The 5,761-nt window shown below is 37.6% G+C and overlaps 1 pseudogene; it reads left to right on the top strand.

Annotated features, from left to right (window-relative positions):
* Positions 1 to 4,438: 4,438 nt before the first annotated feature.
* Positions 4,439 to 5,008, top strand: LOC132372178 (vesicle-associated membrane protein-associated protein B/C-like; annotated as a pseudogene).
* Positions 5,009 to 5,761: the final 753 nt, after the last annotated feature.

Here is a 5,761-nt window from a genome sequence, read left to right as displayed (position 1 = left end):
GCAGGCAGAATTATTCAAACTTGATCCAGTGGGAGATAGGGAGCCACTGAAGGTTATTAAGCAAATAAGAAAGTGCTCCAAAATCATCTAGAATCCTATTTGTGTTATTCATGGTACCAGATTTTGCTTTGAAAGAGGTCAGAGTTACAGACAAACACAATTGCGATGCAATGCTTAAAAAAGATGTGTCTATATCTGCATCTATAGAGTGAGAAGGAGAGAGAGACCTTATTAACACATAGTAGATCCTCAATGCATGTTAGCTTCTAGCCCTCTTCTCTAAGGCTTAGCATCTTTGGACTAGTTAATTTTGCTCCAGCAACATGGTCATTTTCTCTAAAGTATGACAGCTATAACACAATACTTGCCATCTCTGTATCTCACAAAAGCCTTTAGTAAGAGAGCATCCAAACATGGATATGATTATCGAGTTTCTGGAGACATATTGCCAAGAGAGATGTATTTTGTACAGGTCTTAACTTTATGCCAACAGATGACTGGTAATTCTGTACTCATCACACTTTAAGAAAAATGTTGAATAATTGATGCAATTCAAGCATAATTTGGAGTTAGTTAGATATCCAGTTAAGGTTCAGGTATACTTGGGAATCATTAAGGCAAATGAAATTTTCAGTTGTAAATAACTATCTACCTAGACTCTGTTCCAAGTCTAGTGTTTAGGATTCTCACCCTGGAACGATCCTGAAAGAATAATCCGATGTGCAAAAATCAGAGGTTTTATGAATCATATCCATCCAGATAGGCTTTAAAACTCTCAAATCTGTTTCCGGCCTGCCTAGAGATGACAGTGCAGTCTTGAATACAGTACTGTTTCCTGGGCAGATAGTGACCCAGTTGAGACCTAGAGATCCAGTGTGGACAGGTAAAAGGCTCTTTAAGAGTGACAGAATTGCCACCAGGGTGATGGTGACTAAGCAAACACAAGCCATCTCACCCTAGGATCGATCCAACTGCTCTCTTGAATGTCTCTCTCAGCTATTTCAAGTTGTTGTTTTCTTCCTGTTATACAGTACATCTGAGGAATAAGATGGCCTCCTGTGCTCAGGAGCATCTGTTCATTGCAGTCATTCACACTCAGTCTGGGGAACAGGGTTTGTCAAGGCAGGTCTCCCTAGAGAAGGTGGAATCAGAGAAATGTTTGTGAGTCCACCTGCCAGCTCTCTCTCCTTTAATGAGTATCAGCCACAAGGCCTGGCTCTAATATTGCCAATATGTGTGAGGCCCAACTTCTCTCTGCAAAATCTGAGGGTGTTTGACTTCTGTTTGTCTGCTTTCACGTGGGTTGCCCCCTGCTGACATCTATGGGATGACTTCAGCCTCTGGCCTGTTCTGACAGCGAACTTAACCCTCTTGTTCTAGAAATGCTGCTTTCTCAACTTGCCAACATTATTACTGACATAGCCAACCACTGCTATGCGTAAAATGGCTTAGTAGCGACAGCACTAAATAGAACTGCACCATAAACCATGCTGTGGCTTTGGCTAATACCCAATGGCATGTGTATATTCTCAAATTACCAATCTAATCCAGAAATACTAATTGGCCAACTACTTTATGCCATCAGTGCTGGTTACTCCATGGTGTACCAATATGCCTTCTGGCTCTTCAAATGTCATTGACAATATTTAAGAACTGAAAAAAAAATCATTGATTCCAAAATATTAAAAAGAAGATAGCCCAGAAAAATTAAAAATAATAAATGTTTAAATGTCTACCAAAATTAACATTGTTCCAAACTCATTAATTGTTAAGGTTCAGTTCCATTAAAATTTCATGACCATTGAAAACAATTTGTTATTTAGATTATTTCACTTTGCAAGAATTCCTGGGTGTGCATTATGACACTGTGGAGAATTTAGCACCAATCATAAAGTATTTGGCTTATAGCCAAATTCCAAAAATAGAATTATAAATACCTTTAAAATTTTATAGTCAAAATAATCTTTTTAATGAGCCATAAAGTGGCTCTTAAAATTTAACATGTTTCAAATGATGTGGAGCAGTGCTTCTAAAAAGTGTCTAAGTGCTGCAGTGGCCCTAAGGCAGCTCTGCTTGTCATGCATGGTGTTAAGAAACACAAGGGTGAGCAAAACTGTACCTGCTTTCAGGGAACTCACAGTTAAATGAGTCACAGGCACTGAAACAAACACGTAAAATACAAGGTGATGTGTTAAGATACATAATCTGGCCAGGCAAAAATGAGTGTTATTAAAACATGATTCTGTAAAAGGTACTGCTTACTCATTCTGCTCATGCTGGACTCCAGAATTTCTGGGGTCTCTTTTGAGGCTATCTCTGTATGTGGTTATCTAACATGGAATTTTATGGAGATGAAGAGAAGATTCCTTGAGAATTGTGGATCCCATACTTCAGAATGAAACAATGCATATGTTATTATACCTTAACATGAACATAAATTCAAATACCTGTAAAATATATATTGTGTACTCAGATACAAATTTCCCATTTTCCTCCCTGAGGGACTAATTTTGACTAAGAGCTTAGGGGAGGTCCTTCCCTCCCCACCCTCATGCATACTGAGGTCCTCTTTCCCAAGTTTTATTCATATTTTTCTGTGTTCCACATTCTTGCCCCACAGTGTTCTGTCCTGAAAATGTCACTTCTTTGTGTCAGGGTCTTCATTTCTATCTAAATATATTTTAAAGTATCTGTTATATTTCTCTAGGTTTGCTTCAATAATAATAAAGTAACAAACCATGTCTTATTGAATACTTACCATATGTGGCCCTGTGCTAAACATATACATTTCAAATAGTTCTGATATCTTCTCAAGGTGAATATTATTATATCCTTTTTACAGATGAAGAAAAATAGTCTCAGATTTTATGTAACTGCTCATGGACATGTAGAAATATCTCAACCAAGATTCAGCTCCCTGATGTTAACTCCCACCATCTTTTCACTACAGGATACTTCTTTTCAAATCTTTATCACTTGTTTCGTATGGGATTGGCTTTTCAATATATTATATAGGGTGCCAGCTCCGTATGGAAACTTCCAGTAACTATGATGTATGATAAGTCACCTTCCACTCAGTGGCTCTGCCTGCTGCATTTTGGCCATGATGAGAGTTCTTTCTGTGCATGAATTTCTGTTACGCTTTTAATACAGGGAGAGTTAAATAGATTTCCTATGGACAGGAATCATTGTTTACTTGCTGGAGTCTCAGCTGGAGACAAATTTTCTCCCACTGCAAAGTGTCAGGGCACTTCCTGCTTAATGCCATTGAATTATTTCTCATAACTGCAATCATAAGTCCTATTGTTCAGTAGTATCCTTCCCGATACTAGATATACTACTGAATAATAGAGATAAGCCCGGAATGCTATGGGCACAAAAGGAAGAGACACAGATCCATGTGGTTCCTTTGTTGCAGGGTCTTTACTACTATTTACACATTATTCTAATTATTTGCTAATGTAATTGCTAAAAGTTTGTTTTAGTTGACAAGTTTTTATCAATTGATTTCTACAGCAGTCTGTTCCCTTTAATGCACTTTGCAAAATGCCTGCTTCTATTTACTTAGTATTAAGGGGGGAATGGCTCCTTTCTAATCTGCATGCTCTGTCCTATGTCTGTTTTTCCTCTTTCTGTATAATCAGCAGTCTGTTTTCTATTTACTGCAGCAGTTGAAAGGGTTATAATTTGTTCCCTTTAGTGGGAAGAGAAGCTTGCTGATTGGGATCATAGTTGAATATAAATCTTTTACAGGGCAGAAATGTGTTCAACATGTTTAGTGATTAAACATTCCTTAGAGGGTGGTCTGGTTTATCCATTTTGTATTCAAAATCATGTGCATTATATAAAATTAGTTGATTATTAGGAAAACAATTAGTGTCCTACTTCCTACAATAGGTCAGAAAGGAAAAAAACAATTTGGTAATTTCAATAAAATCAGAAAAAAATCTAGAAAAAATTTACACTCATCTTATTTTTAACTATCTTTTTGAACTCACATATAAAATTTCACTAACATATGTTGTTTCTGTAACAATATTCATCTCAAATCGGTGGCGGACTTCATTTTTAATAATATCCAATTAAAATCAGGTGGAAAACAAAAATGCCTATTATTATCATTGTTATCTAATTGTCCTGAAAGCACTAATCAAAGCCATAAGATATGAAACTGAAATAAGAGATATAATTATTAGAAAGGAAATGCAAAATTATCCTCATTTGCAGATGGTATAATTATATACTAAGAAAAAAAAAGAATGAACTGAAAAACTATAAGAATTAATAGGAAACTAAAATAAATGTACTGATGCAAGAAGAATACACAGCCCCCTCATCTCATAAATGACCCACCAAGACAGGCTTTTTACTACTACTACTATTATTATTATTCTTATTATTGAAGGTGACCTCTCAGGAGGTCAGTTCCCTTGCAGTGATGCCCCTGCTTTTGATGAACATGATGAAGGTGGAGCATGTCCTGAGCATCAAGACACAGGCACAAGCTCAGATTCTGAGGCCCTTCATCAAAGTTGTCACCATCATCCTAAAACTTGGCAATCTGACAGATTGAAAGCATGTTTTAAAGTAAAGATCTTGGCACCACATTGGTACAGAAGAGGGTTTGATGCATCTGTGATGTTACATCCTTCCAGTTAGGATCCCAGTGAGAAAAGTAAACACATATTTAGGGTCCAATCTGTGTCTGCTCCCACTGACACTTCTGATAGCAATAGAAGCAACATGACCAGAGGCAAAACCAGAAGACATGGATCCAAAACTTAGGTGTGTTTGAATGGTTAGCAGAAAATAATAAATTGCATGTTGCAGAAATAAAAGAAATCCACAACTGCATTAAAGACAGAAACACCAACAATGTCTAAATCTCTGATTTCCCCAACTTGGGAGGACACTGAAGTTAAGAGATGGATGAAGGTAGGAGGTTGCAGGTGAAGTTCAGAGGCTACAAGAGGAGAGCAAACAATTAAAAGATGACCCTCCGTATTAGCTGAGGCTGCCGTAACAAAATGCAACAGAGTGGGCAGCTTAAAAAACAGACAGTTATTTTCTAAAAGTTGTAGAGCTAGAAGTCCATGATCATGGTGCCAGAAAATTTGGTTTCTGGTGAAGGCTCTCTTCCTGGCTTGTGGATGGCTACCTTCTTGATGTGCGCTCACATGGCCTTTCCTTTGTGCTTGTGTGTAGAGAGAGAATCTCTGGTGTCTCTTCCTCTGCTTATGAGGACACCAATCCTATAAGGGCCCTACCCACGTAACCTCATTTAACCTGAATTATCTCTCTAAAGACCCTATTTCGAAACGCAGTTGCACTGGGGGTGAGGTCTTCAATATATGAATTTGGTATGGGGGGGACACAATTCAAGTCCATAATAACTTCACATGAGGAAAACAGTGCAGAGCAATAACTCAGCTTCTGCTTTAGTCACAGCTCCTTGCTCTAGCGGTTTCTTTCTTTACTATTGGTGTATTATAAAGAAAATCACCTTGTAGAGGTAGCATGCATAGAACGGAACACTGGGTTAAGGAATCTACTATATCTTGAGGTTTAAATTTATCTTAGCCATATTTAAAAAGACATTAATGATTGATGATATCTCACAGGTCTTGCCTTAAAAATTACCCCTCCCTGTGCACACACACACACACACACACACACACACACAGACAGACACACACCATAATCCTTTAGACAGTTTAAAATGTGCAGTAAATTATTTGGTTGGGGGAGGTGAATGTTCTTA

The sequence above is a fragment of the Balaenoptera ricei genome, chromosome 9, assembly GCF_028023285.1.
Source record: "Balaenoptera ricei isolate mBalRic1 chromosome 9, mBalRic1.hap2, whole genome shotgun sequence".
NCBI lineage: Eukaryota > Metazoa > Chordata > Mammalia > Artiodactyla > Balaenopteridae > Balaenoptera > Balaenoptera ricei.
The sequence above is the reverse complement of the archived record's forward strand: the minus strand, read 5'-3'. Positions and strand labels throughout refer to the sequence as shown.